The 14,750-nt window shown below is 47.0% G+C and overlaps 1 protein-coding gene and 1 long non-coding RNA gene across 2 annotated transcripts in view; both read right to left on the minus strand.

Annotated features, from left to right (window-relative positions):
* Nucleotides 1-14,750, minus strand: part of TRABD2B (TraB domain containing 2B) — a 209,032-nt gene that overhangs the window by 160,131 nt on the left and 34,151 nt on the right. The gene's annotated exons all lie outside the window — the stretch shown is intronic.
* LOC118500612 lies at nucleotides 361-8,354 on the minus strand. The gene is made up of 2 exons (XR_004903186.1): nucleotides 5,827-8,354; nucleotides 361-5,761 (listed from the first exon to the last, which is right to left on the minus strand). It is a non-coding gene; the product is annotated as an uncharacterized LOC118500612 (long non-coding RNA).

The raw sequence follows: 14,750 nt of genomic DNA on the forward strand, positions 1-14,750 counted from the left end.
TTCTAACAAGGACAGGGTTTTTAAAAACAAGCTTCCCCTGACGAGTGGGAACTCAGAGATCCCTGATAAGGAAAGAGAGGCCATGAAGACTGAGAGACCCAGTACTGACACAAATGCATCTTCTCTCAAGGTCAGTCTGTCCACCTCCTGTCATCTGGTGCCAGCTGTCCTTCAGCTAGGCTCGCACCAACTGCAGCTGATGACAGAGGGCAACACCCAAACCCAGACACCAGGAAGAGGAAGCAAAGGCCCCAGACTTAGTGAAGGGTTAGGGTGGGGGAGGGCACACATCTGTCATGACTTCCCTGTTCCAGGAGGAAACGGGAAAACCCCCCAGCTCCCACCCCATTCCCACAGCGGTCTCCAACAATATTATCATTCTCCAGCCCTACTCCTCATTATATATTTTGCCAGCCGCAAACGGGGCCTAAATTACATATCACAGCTACCAAACCTTGGGCACAGGCCCACAGAGCAAGGCTTGAGGGAAATTAGGTGAGACCAAGGGAACTCAGGCCTGGAAGAGACCAGAAGCCAAACAGAAAGGGATGTACAGCCCACTCACAGGACCTTTATCTCTATGGGGTGAGTGGGGTTCAGGCTGCAAGTATGGGGAGGGCAGGGCAGGTGGAGGAGAGAGCAGAGGGGACAAGGGAGAGAGAACTAAGGACTAAAGAGTCACAAAACCTCTGGACTATCCTGCTCCCAGATCTGTCTGTCTCTGCAGTACGACATCCACCAACCTTTTCACCGTCCTGTCTGTTTATCTGAAAACTATACTCTGTTCCGTCTCAAGTCCTGGGCTAAACATAAACTGTGGGCTGGGGATGGGAAGCCGTATACAAAGACATGTGCTTCATTCTGTCTTCTTTTTGAAACCACTAGGAAAAGATATTTTTCTCTCTTGTCTCAAAAACCAGTGTGTTTTCTGTGATTTTGGTTGAGAAATAATGTGTTTTTGGTTGATTGTAGTTGAGAAATAGTGTTTTCTGTGACTTTAGCTTCCTAACAGTGGGGGGCCCCCCAAGGAATCCTGTGCCTTGGGACTGGGGCTGGGAAGGGAGCAGAGGGATTTTTTCAGTGGAACCTTGTGCTCCTACCTATAAAATGATGGAGCTAGGCCGGATTCAGTTCAACTCGAGCTCGAAGCACACAGCACTTGAGATGTGTGGGGTGGAGGCAATGTGCACAGCTAGAGAGAAGGCCCTGGCTACTCAACAGAGTACTTACAACAGACAAACAGGGCTCTCTCCGGGAGGTGCTGGGGACAAGATCTGTGCCTGGAAGCAGAGACCTGAGAAGACTTCCTGGAAGAAGTGGGATAAGAGTTTGACTTTGAATGGTTTCAGAAACCCACAGGAAAGTGAGTGTGTGCATTCGTGCATGTATGTGAGTGGGGGGGGGGAGAGAGAGAGAGGCAGAGAGGCACAGGGAGTTAGGAGGAAGAAACAGCTCAGGGGATGATCTGGAGGAGGGAAGAGCTTTCCAGTCTCTATGCTTGGGTAACAGTGCTGCGGAAGAGGACAAGGACCAAGACCCCTGAGATCACACTGTGAGAGCCTTGAATTCCCAATGCCCACCATGATGCTGTAAGCACTGTTAATTAATCAGCGCAACTTTGGACAGGGGTTGGCATGGAAAGAAGGGATTGAAAGAGTAGGCAGAGAGGCTTAAAAGTTTTGCAAGTTGAAATCCAATAAAAGCCAATATGGCACAGAAGCTACTCAATGAGCAGCCAGAGCACAGCAGACAGGATGCAAGGACAGATATGGTGGTTTAACTAGTTAGATGTTTTGTTATCATGAAATAGTAAGAAAAGATTAGACATGATAGCAATAATAGTAATAAACGAGATGGCAAAAACAGCAATGATGAGGGATAAGTTACACAGGTGTGCTATCCTCCAGGCGCTGTGCCCTGTGTGCTGCCTGGATCTCTCTGTTAATCCTCTCGGCTACCCTTGGATGCAGGTGCTATTGGTAATCCCTCCTGGGGATAAAAATCACAGTGGTTTTGACAGGTTAAGTCACCCAAAGTCACCCAACTAGTGAGAAGCTGGGCCAGGGGTCTAACTCTGATATTAATCACGAGGCTCTTTCAGTGTCATCGTTAATAAAGAGAAAAATAGGAGCCCCCAGAGGACAAGTAAATAACTCAAGGTCACACAGCAAGTCTGTCTCCTCTTTCCCAGGTATTCATTCAAACATCTATGCAGGGCTTCCCATGGATCAGAGCCTGCTGGAGCCCAGGCTTCAGGACCCTTCTTCCAGACCATTCCACAGCCTCCTCTCTGGCCAGCCGGCCTCCAGCCTCTCCGCTCTAGTCTGTCCTCCACACAGCACCCACAGTGAGCTTCTGAGATCCAGGCAAAGTTAAAAACCTTGCAGGGCTTCGATGCCCCAGTAAAAACTCTATCATTGAAGGTCCGTCACGATCTTGCTTCAACCTGATTTTCCAGCCTGTTGTCACATACCACCCCCGATGCCCACTTTATCCCAGCAACACCAAGCTTCTCCCCAGCACCAAGTACCATGCACCTTCCCTGGGGTGACCCTGCTCACACTCTCTGCTCCTCTGTCTACAATGCCCTTAGACCTCTCTTCTGTCCTGTCAACTGTGACTCTAAGCAACAACCTCAGGAAAGCTCTCCTGGCTCTGAGGTGCTTGCTGGCACCACACAGGCTCTCAGGATCAGCAGGATCTCACACTCCTTGCGTCATGAGTCGTCTCCACCACCAGGATGTGAGCATCTCACAAACAGCAAAAAAGATGATGAAATGTGTTGGGGGTTATTATGGATGGGGTGTTATTATCACCTCATTTGTGATCTCATTACTATTCACATTACTATTATTATCTCACTTCCCATTCCTTGGAAAGGGCTGAACTGGGCCTGACCATGACTATCTGACATAGAGGCTGCATGCCAACCTCTGTGTCTCCCTGGGCAATGACCACTGCGTTCCCTTTAGTGAACTGAAGGGCAGTGGTGCCAGCCCCAGGAGCCTCCTACACCTTGCTTCAGCACTCTGCTCCCATCTGCCAGGCTGGTTTCTGGGCAGGACCTCGCCACCCAGCTGTGAACCTAGTCACATCTCCCCAGTCATGCTTCTGGCTCACAGACACAGATAGCAACAAGACCTGAGCCCATTCTTCCATGTGCAAGCAAGGGACAGAGGCGGCATGTAGGAGTAAAGATAGACAGGCTTCAGTCAGAGGGAAAATAAAGTGAGTAGTGTGGGTGGGAGCTTGGGGTAGGGGTGGGAGGCATCGCGGTCCAGGAACTTGGAGGGCAAAAATGCCCATAAAGGCATATTTTCCAGCAGTGAAAAACATTAAGACCCACTTTAAAAATGTAGTCCTCACCACAGCTATTCCTGGACACCAGCCCAGAAGAGCAGCAGGGGCGTATGAATGACACTCTCTGCCCACACTTACCCACTCCCCGCCCTCTGTCTTGGTCCCAAACATCTTGCTCTGTACGTACCTCCTCGCTGCTCACTGCAGCCCCGCAGCAGCAGAAGATGACAGAGAAGGACAGACCTCTGAGATTCTCCTTGCCCACCCCTAACCCTATTGCAGAGACTCAGGAGAGGAAAGGGACCTAATCAAGGTGCCACCAAGGTACCTTGGTGGTAGAGCCAGGATGCACACCTAGGTCACTAGGTTAGAATCTCTCAGAGCTCCCACCAGCCACACTGAGTCTCAGACCCTCCCCAACCCATCTGACCCCCACCAAACACACACACACACTTGTACATAGTGTGTACACATGTGTACATAGAAATGGGTGCCTGTGAGTACATACAAACACATGTGCAGATATCTGTGCACTCACACACACACACACACAAATGCAGCCCCATATAGAAAACATTGAATTAGTACATTAAGAGCCAGGAAACCTGAGTTCTGATTTAATCTGGCTGTTGACTTGTGTGAACCTGACCATGTGGCTTCACGGCTCTGGTCCTCTCATTTAAACCAGGCTAAAATCTTTGCAGCCTCGCAGGGTTGTCGTGAGGCTGGAAGAAGCATGAGAAAGTGCTGAGGAGCTGCATGACCTGCCTACATCTCCTCAGAAGCTGACACTGGGGCAGCGCTGAAGCCCAACTTCTTAGATTTGAGTTCCCTGCCTGCCTACCTCAGCTGTGTGACCCTGGGCAAGTCACTCAACTCTGTATCTCAGTCTCCTTATCTACAAAATAGGGATAATCACAGAACTTGTACACTGGGCTTCAATGAGAGGATTAAGTGAACCCACACAGTTGTGAGGTTCTTAGAACAATGCCTAGGATTTTATGTGTTTAATAAATATTAGTCAGTATTATTGAATTACCCCTTTAATATTGTTTTGCAACACAGGGAGCCTAGGGAAAGTTTGTCCAATGAATGAACGAACACTATTGGGGGAGGGGAGTGGTGCTGTCAGATTTACTCCCACCTGGTGTTGGAGGGGACTGCTCCGAAATGACCTCTAGCCCCTTTTGTTCTTAGATTCCCCTGACTCACCAGGATGCCAGGAGCTCCTGGTATACCATTCATGTTGTCACATTCTCCCACTACAGGGGAGCACAAGCCTCTTGCATTCCTGGAGAATAAGCAGAGCAGTTCCTGGGCTCACGAGCCCAGAGCACTTAAGCCCTTAAGATAGAGCAGGGCCAGAGCTGAGAGCGGATGGGGTTGGGCGAAGGGCCTGGAGCAGGGGGAGGCAGTGTCCCCACAGCCTGGGATGTTTATACATGTTCAGGGTCCTGCTCCAACAATCAGCAAGCAACACTCCAGGAAGCTGTCGTCTCCCTGGCCAAGTAGTGCTCAGGCGCTGTGTGGTTCCTCTCCATGAGTAAATGGGCTGGACTGCAGCCTAGCAGCCACAATGACATTCCCCAGAAGGACATCCCTTGCCACCCACCCAGGGCCCTCCACAACAGAACGGGCAGCAGAAATCCGCCAGATCCCAGGCTTGGATCAAAATAACAATGACCATGATGATGATAATAATAATGTTAAAGAGAATAATTCCTAACATTTATTGCATATTTACCAGGTCCTAGGCAGGCACTACTTCAAGTCCTCTATGCATATTAACTTATTTGATGTGTGTAACAACCTAGAAGATAGGTACTATTATTATACCCATTTTACAGATGAAGAAATGGAAGCAGAAGGAGTTGAAGAACTTGCCCAAGACAGCAATGGCTAGTGGGGGACAGAGCTGGGGTTTAAATGAGGATGGCTACTTAAGAGCACATGCTTCTTACTTTCTTTGGCCAAGCATCCACTGACTTGTCATTTTTAAATAGTTGATAGTTTTGGGTTTTTATTGTTTTTTAAATTATTTTTTAAAAAATCTAAATGCAAAAGCACTTGATCTCAAAGAAGAACATAGGCTTTGGAGCCAGGGAGCAGTGGGTTCTAAATCCAATCATTTGGTGTTTCTAAGTGTATAGGAACATTTCTTTTCTCTGAGTGTTGGTTTCCTAGTCAAAACCATGAGAATAACATTGGCTGCCCCAGAATGGGGCTTTGAAGGTTCAGCGAGGACACACACACACCATCTCTACACCAGGACACTGGCATGTGGCTAACATGTAATAAATGTTTGTTTCCTTCTCCCACTTTTGGCAAAAACTTTCAAATGTGGGTGAAAGAGACCTAAATTCCCCACAGGTAACTGGTAAAGTGCAATTTACATCAAGCTATAAAGTGTTTATTGGGCATGTTTGTAACTTTGTCTTCTCAGAAATCAGTATGATGAACTCTCAGCCTTCATGGAGAAAGGAGATGGGAAGAGGAAAAAGCACAATTTCAAACAAACAAACAAACAAACAAACACTCATACCCAAGTCCATATCCAAGTTCCTTTCTATTGGTTCTGGACCATATCGCAGAATCTTAGTTCTGTAAGGATTATGAAATTCCAAGCCTCATTCTCTATTGCAGTTGGTGAAACTGAGGCCCACAGGAAGACAGGGTCACAAATCAAGCTATTGGCACAGCTGCGCAGGCTAGCATTTAGGTCTCCTGACTCCATCCTGGTGTGGGGCTACCCCAGGAGACATGCACATTTGTGTCCTGTGTCCCAGGGAAGAAATAATACAATTCAATGGAGAAGTTTCCACCGTCTTTCTCTTTCTCAGCCATACATGAGATGCATCAACAGAAAATAAAATTAAAAACACAGAATACAATAGAAGGAAACATTGGCTCCAATCTGTGAGATAGGCCATCAAATGAAATTTACTGGAAATCAATCATGTGTATTTATCATGCACCTACTGCCTGCCAGGTTTCATGCATGTTGCTTTACCCACATTATCTGTTCTAATCAATCCTGACAACAGTCATGTGAAAGTTACTCAGTCAACTTGTAGTGTCTGCACCCTAATACATGCCATTCACAGTGGTAAGCAGTCGCCACTCTAGGTGCCATCACCCAAGACTTGTAGAGGGTCTGAAAGGAGGAAGCTAGCTAAGAAATAAGACATAGCATTGCAAGACCTGGGAATGGATAAGCCCAGGACTGGAGGGGCCACAGGATGTGGAATCTCTGTGTGTGTTGGGCAGAGGGCAAAGACAGATGAGTGAGAACCAGCTGGATGAAGTGGAAAGACAGAGACCTTGGCACTGAGCTGTGGATAGCAGGCAGTGTGAATGGTGGGTCTGTTGAGCAAATTAATAAATGCATGAATTAAGAACCAGTGGAGGAAAAAGTAAACACCAACATGAGAAAAAAGGAATAGCCGATGAGATGTCCTTCTGGAAGCAGAAGCCAAGATAGACCTGGATGTGCAAGCCATTTGCTGGGGGTAATGCCTGTGAGAGATCAGGGGGGTGGGGAGCAGAGCAGGGGAAGTTTCCAGACTGGGTGATGGCCATGGCCACCACAGTCAGAGACATAACAAGCAGACTGATTCAGGAACACGGAAGAGGAAGTATGTGGCTCTGTCCTAGGGGTACACCCCAGGAGAGAGTGTCTCAAGGGAGCCTTGGAGGTTGAGAAGACAGAAAAACAGGGTGCTGAAATTCTTGGAATAGGGAACAGGCCCACAAAGCCATCGAGGTAGAACTGAGCCTGTCTTAAACAGCAAATACAAAATAATAGTTCAGTATTCCTGGAACTTAGGAGGAGCTGGGGAAGCCATTGTAGCTATGGGATGGATTCAGACCTCAGAGCACAGGCAATGGGGAGCCTTTGAAAGAAGGTGCTGGCTATGCATTTCTGCTTTAGATCTATCTATAGGACAGCATGTGCACAGGACAGAAGGCAAGTGGGCAGAGAGAGCAATGAGGAGGATGTTGCCATGTTCTAGGGAGATGACAAGCCTTCAGAGTAAGTCTTGGATTGAACAAGGATGGAGTAGTAGCCTGAAACTAGTTGGAGGTGCTAGTATCCAGTTTTGCCTCTTCAAGAATGTTATATAAATGAATCACACAGTACGTGGGTTTTTGAGTCTGACTTGTTTCACTTAGCATAACACATTTGGGATTTGACCACATTGTCTGCATCAGCAGTTCTTTCCTTTTCTTTGCTGAGCAGTATTCCATTGTATGAACATACTACAGTTTATTGATTTCCCAGTTTTGGGACATCTGGGTTGTTTCTAGTATTGGGTGATTAAAAATAAAGCTACCATAAACATTTGTGTATAGTTTCTGTGTGAATATAGGTTTTTATTTCATGTGGGTCAATACCTAGGAGTGGGATTTCCAGGTATGCAAAGGATATGCTTAACTTTATAATAAACTGCAAAACTCTTTTTACAGAGTGGTTACATTCCCTGCTGCACTGCTGAGGATGGTGGTTGCTCCTGATCTTGTCGACACTTGGTATTGTCAGTTTTCATTGTAGCAATTCTAATAACATGGCAATTGTAATAATTCTCATGGAAATTTTAATTTGCATTTTAATGATTAAAGATATTAAGCATTTTAATGTGCTTATTTGCCATCCATATATCTTCTTTTGAAAAATGTTCAAATCTTTTGCTCACTTTTAAATTGCATTTGTTTTATTATTGAGTTTTGAGGCTCTTTATAGTATACTCTGGATACCTTTATCAGATAGGTGATTTGTCTTGTTCTCAATCTTAGGGGAAAAGTATTTAATTTTCACCATTATGTTTGATGTTAGTTGTGGGTTTTTGTAGATGTTCTTTATCAGATTGAGACAGTTCCCTTCCTAGTTTACTGAGAGTTTCTATCATGTACAGTGTTGAACGGTATCAAAGGCCTTTTCTAAAGATATTTAATGAGATGATCCAATGGGTTCTGTCAATATGACAAGTTATTGATTGATTTTTGAACATTAAACCAGCCTCGTATCCCCTCTTGATCACCCTGACCATGATGTACTATCACACACACACACACACACACACACTCACACACTGCTGGATCTGATGACCAATATTTGGTTAAGAATTTTTGCATCAATCTACATTTAAGACACAGGACAACTATTTGTTCATAGTTTTTTTTTCCCTGTAATGTCTTTTCTGGCTTTGGAATCAGGGTAATGGTGACCTCATAAACCTGGGAAGTGAGTTGGGAAGTGTTGCCTTTTTCCCCTTTCGCCACCCTGTAGTCTCTTCCATCAGCATTATTGGTTTTGCTAATTCAATTGACTTCAGAAGCTAAGTCATGCTATATACAACAGCCCACGGGGGTGCAAAAAGATAACTAAAATTAGGTTTCTTCACAAGGAGGTAAAGATAAATAATAATAATAGGTACCTGCTCTTTTCCATGCATTTAACTACTATTAGCACCGACCTTACTGTAATCCTGTTATGCCAGTTTGAACAATTTTTAGGATGAGAAAGTTGAGGTTTAGGAGAGTTAAGCAGGCTGCCTTAAGTCACAGAGTTCTCGAGGAACACATCTGTGGTTTGAAACCAACTTCAAAGCTCATGTTCTTCCTACTTGGTTTTGTCATCTCTCCTAATATTTATGTTAAGAACCTACTAACTGCAAGCTACTTGGAATGCTTTAAGGCTAGTATTCTGTTCGTTGCTGATTGGTGCAACTGCCTGAGGTATGAGTTACTTTCCCCATGTTAACAGTGAGGAAATTAAAAATCAGAGAGGCCAGGAGCCTCACTCAAGGTCAGTCAATGGTGTTAGACACAAAGACTCACAGTGACAGGGTGCAGGAGGTAATGAGCATAATAACATGATTAACACATATGTATATGTATATAGGCTACATGTGTATATAGCCTATATACAAAGCAGCTTTGAAGAGTGCTATAATCGAGGCTTGAACAGAGAGGGTGAAAGAAGGGGAGGAATTCACTGTCACTCCCGCACTTCTGGAAAATGCACAGGGAAGAAGATAAACAGTGAAACCAGATGAGAGGGCTGGAGGAGCTGGAAAGTGGATTGAGTTAGAAATCTGGGCAAACAGCGAAGGGTGGACACGGCCCATGGAGCAAATGAAAGCCAAGACAAGCAGGGCACGTAGCTGGATTTTCCAGTGTCACGATGCTGACGCTGAGCAGGGCTGACAGGCACTAAAACAGGAATAGCTCACATCTGTGCTGCACTTTCCTTTCCAACGCTTGGTCTTCTCGATCCTCACAAGCACCCTCTGGGTTGTTTACTATCTGAATCTTAGAGGTGAGGAAACTGAGGCTCAGCCAGGTACACGGCTTGTTGGTGATTCAACTCAGCCTACCAGAGGCCCCAGGGCCAGACCTGATTCCTGGGTCCAGGATTCTTCCAGGGGCAGAAAGGCAAGGACAAAGTAGACCAGATAGCATGAATCTGAAGTCAGATAAGCACCTGAAAAGGCTCTGGGACTTGCATTGGCATGGCTGTAAAATTCAAGGCAACCAAAATTCTGGAGTTTGAGGGCCATGGGCTTTGTGATCTAGAGGTAGAAAGTTCTGAAATCCTGATGACATAGGTTCTATAATATTAGGGTCAAAGACTGTGAAATAGTGGGGGTGGGTTCTGGGATAGTGGGGACAAAGGTCCTGTTATCCTAAGGGCATCCCCTGGAGGTAGCAGTCAGACCAGCTAAAGGCTTATGAGCAAAATGGAATCATCAAAGATAAAAATGGGTCAAGCTCAACATCAAACTTTCAAATCTGCTACGGAAAGTAACTCAGCGACCCTATGGTCCCTGGAGTACCTGATGGTAAATACACCTCTCAAGCCTTTAATGTTTCATCTCCTGATGCCCCTGACCCAAGGTCAAGGAGACAAGAGTTTAGCTTAAAGGACAGTCTTCAGATTTAAACCCTGAATGTGCTTCTCTACACTCATTAAATTTTAAAAAGAGGCCAATATTTGTATTTTCAGGAGGGTGATGGAGAGGAAACCCAACTCAAAGATATCACCCCAAATTCTTCTCTTCGCACTTGGCTTGTTGGGAGAGGATATAAAATCCTTCCTCTTCAACAAGGTTCCAGGGCCCTCCCAAGTGACAGAATACGATGGCCTGCTCCCTTGCCTTCTTTTTGGCATCTCACTCTCTGTATTTACCCCTCAAAATTCCAAGATGTTTCCCTTCTCTTGGTTCCTTATCCTCCTCATTTCTCTGCCTCTGAATCACCTCCTCTTGCTGGCCCCACCCCACCTCCAGCCACACCTCCTCACCCCCCTCCCTCCACCCCAGTCTCTCTCCTCTGTCCATAGGTCTTCAGCTCCCATGACTTTGCTGAGCCCTTGATGTGTATTTTTTCACTACATCCCCATGACAAATATGTGAGACTAGTATACTACCAATAACCATAAGTGAGAAAACTGAGGCTTGGGGAGATTACATAACCAACATAAGGATACGTGGATTGTCACTGTCAGAGCTGAGTTGGAATAATAACTGTACCTGATACTACTAATAATAGTAAAAAATAACTAATAAATAATAATACTAGTAACAGTAATTATAGGTAATACTAATACAGTGTTTACTATGGGCCAGTATTATTCTAAGTGTTTTTCTCTATTAACTCACTACTCAAAGTAATCCTTAGGGGATATACTATTATTATTCCCATTTGACAGATGAGGAAACCAAGGCACAAAGAGCTAAGGAAATTGCCCAAGGTCCCACAGTATGCTTGATGCTGAAGCCTGGCCACCTAAGTTCTCTGCCTAATTCTGTAGGTGTCTTCACATCGGTCTATGCCTATAACCACTAGACCATGGTTCTTCAGATCTGTATCCTCAAGGTCACAGAAAGTTACTTCATAAAACAATAAAATATTTCAAGAAAAAGTCCCTGAAAATCAAGACATAACATTTCAGATTTCATTCATTCATTCAGAAAATGCACATATTAACCAAGCTCCTAGAATGGGCCAGGCAAGGAGCTTACATCCTAGTAGAGGAGACAGAAACACAGCATGTAAGAATGTAAGTATTACAATTTCAGGAAGTGACACATGGTATAAAGAAAAGGAGAGAGAGGTAAGGAGTTAAAGATTGTGAATGGGAAGAGACCATTTAAATCAAGTGGCCTCCTTATTGGTCAAGGACTAGCCACATCAGCCTCAGGAGAAAAGGGCTGTAGGCAGATAAGCTGTAAGTGCAAAGGCCCTGAGACAAAAATGAATTTGGTGTGTTAAAGAACAGCAAAAACAGAATGAGACTGGAGAAGGGGAAGGAAAAGGAGATGTGTTTTTTTAATTGGGTGACACTGGTTAATAGGATCATACAGGTTTCAAGTATAATTTCTCTGATACTAGATCTGTATATTGCACTGTGTGTCTACCCCCCAAAGTTAAACCATCTTCCATCACCATATATTAGGAGACGTACTTGGTGAAGCTGGAGGGGCAAACAGGGAGCAGATGGCTAGGGGCCAGGCTGCAACTCTGGTTCTATCTGCACTTGATAAGAGGCTTTGGCCAGGTTACAGCAGAAGTGAGAAGAGGAGCCTGCAAACAAGCAGGCAGGGAATGCTAAAGTCACCTGCAGAGGCTGCCTTGACTACCCTCAGCCTCTGCTGACCCACTGTCCTTTCCCTTTACCCAGAAGGGTAGAAAGATGGGCCCCTGAATCTCAGCCACCAATATCTCACTGTGTGAACTTGACAAGTCACTCACTCCCTGAGAGCCTCCCTTTGTCTATATGCATAATGGCAATGAAAATTCAGCTGGCAGTAGTGAGAGGGACACAGGGGCTCACCTGAGACCTGAACCTTGGGCCTCACACCAGGGGGGAGGAGGGCTTCAATTCTGTGGGCACACTACTTGGCAGAAGAAAGGCCCCTCAACACATTTCTATGGGGTCAGACTCCAAACAGAGAGATCTGGGCAGCCATGGGGATCCTTCTGGGAAGCCCCAGCAGTCCTGCAGGGCCTGGTAGGCCGGGCTGGACAGAGCAGCCAAGGCCTCAGGCGTCTCCTTCTCTTGCTTCCCAGCAGCCAAGTCAAGCGGGCAGCGGCAGGCCCACGGACCAAGGGCAGACAGGCGGGCGGGCAGGCGGGGGCGAGTCGGCGGGCACAGGGAGAAAGAAGGGTATTGTCTGCCAAAACCCAACCAAGGGGCCAGGGCCACAATGCAGGGGATTCTTTCAGGAGAAACAAACATGCCTTTCTTTCCACCAACTGCTGCTAAAACAGCCCATTGGATTTGATTCTCTCTTATTTCACCCCAAACAAATGATAAATAAATAAACCTTGGTGAGCTCAGAGGGCTGGAGCCAGGACCCTGGGCCCAAAGCAGACTGGACACATCCGCCCCGGTGAACAGGCTCCAGGCCATGTGGCCTGAGGAAGTCCTTCCAGATGTAGGGTTGGGCTGCTCAGCTGTACTGCCTTCAAACCCAAGTATACAAATGATGGAGAGGATGGGGAAGCACGTCAGAGGAGGAGACGGCTGTAGGAAGGCTAGCTGGCAGCCCTGGTGGGCACCACGTCGAAGAAGGTCCTAATGTCTCCTGACCCCTCAAGTTTGTCTGGAAGTTGACTCTGAGCTGATTTCACTGGCACCATCTTCCCAGTCCTTTAAAATGTTCAGTGAGGTGATAGAGCAGTGATGTTTCATTCTCCCCACTTTGTAAGCTGGGAGGTGAGTTTCAGAAGTGACGTACCTTGCCCAAGGTCACGAGGCAAGGTGATTGCAGGATACCAGAGGCCTCCTCTGATGTCCTTGTTTTCCCGGTAGTCACACTGAGGCAAGAAGTGGTAAAGGACACTGCGTGATGCCATAGGAGCCAGGTCATCTGACACCCTGACTCAAACACTCGGCATCCTTAGTGACTGGACCAGGAAGCAGTCACTCCTACAGCAGGAGCCTCCTCTTGATTCAAGGGCTCCTTCCTGGCGTTCTCTGCCTCCCAGAGAAGTGAGCTACAGCCTCGTCTGAAGGAATCAGACGTTGTGCCGCGTGCCACTGCAAGGCACCCCTTTGTCTAAGGCCCCCACCTTGTCATGTTCCCATCTGGCCCCTGGTTCTATGTGCCTATGGGGCTCCTTCCCTGCTTTCCTCCCTACTTGTCCTGACTCCCTCCCTCCTTGAGGCCTCAGGTATGCCTCCCTCTCCAGGAAGTCTCCCCAACCCACTCCTGCCTCCACTGATCTAGCCCTCCTTATAGCCTCTGCTGGCTGTCGTGAGAGCTTACCTTGCCCCTTAGGTAGGGTGCAGAGGGCAGCCAAGCCGACACTCGCCCCACCCCAGGAGTGTGCCAGATTGCTGCAAGCCTCTGGCCCCACCCACTGGCTATTGTTCCCTGTATCTAAGACACTTAACTTCTCCTTCACTCAAACTCCCCCTCCCCTTTGACTCCTTCCCAGACACCCAATGCCCTTGAACACACCTCCTATCTCAGCACCTGTCACCCACTCCAAAACTGACAAGGGCATACCTGTCACTCCCACTACATGGTGGTAAGCCCCACAAGGGTGGGACACACAGTGTGGAGAGACAAACCATCTCCACCGTTCCTCTAGTCTGTGCCTATCTCCACTCATTCAGTATGTGCTGGGCTCTGAATGGGTAGGAGGAATTACCCTACTCATACATAACTGCCCTCATGTGACTAGTCTCCTGCTTAGGGACACTGTGACCTTCCCAAGGGCAGGTCCAGTCTTTCTCTTCTGGGCCTTTTCTACTGTCAGCTCCCACAGGGAAGGCCTGGGTCTCCCTCTCACAGACATTCTTCTGGGACAGAAAAGGGACTCTCCCTGGCCCGCATCCTCTGCCCCAGGTTCCAGCTCAATCCACAGGCCACTCAGGGTTGGGAAAATGCCTTCTTTGTTTTAATTTTCTTAGCTCTTGACAGCACATGGTTGAAAAATGCCCCAGAGGACAGCCCAAATGCCCCTGAAAAAAGAACAAGAGGAGCCAGCCAGGTATGCAGGACTTGTCCCAGTGCAGATGAAGCACAGAGGGGCCTGGACCTACTCTGAGGAAGAACCAGCGGCTTTCTGGGAGAAACCAGGACAGCCGAAAATTAAACACATACGTACGTGCAAAGGCCTAATTCCTCCCGGAGCTTTGGAGAGACACTTTCATAGTTTTTCATGACATCATGTCAAATGTTTCCAGGCATCCCAGACAGAGTTCGGCCCCAAACACTGTGTATTCAAGTCACACGGTCCTTTGCTCTTTAGAATCAGAGGGCTCAACAGGACACAGGACATTCCCTCCCACTCAGCCTTCCTGCCTCTTCTCAGACCAAAGCAAAATAAAACCTCTGCTACTTCCCAGGGTCCTAGGGCTGTGGGGCTGCCAGGCATTAGCTATCCAGTGCAGCCCTGCACTCAGGAGAGGATCAGTCTTAGTGACACAAAAGAAA

This window comes from Phyllostomus discolor, chromosome 5 (genome assembly GCF_004126475.2).
Source record: "Phyllostomus discolor isolate MPI-MPIP mPhyDis1 chromosome 5, mPhyDis1.pri.v3, whole genome shotgun sequence".
Taxonomy (NCBI): domain Eukaryota; kingdom Metazoa; phylum Chordata; class Mammalia; order Chiroptera; family Phyllostomidae; genus Phyllostomus; species Phyllostomus discolor.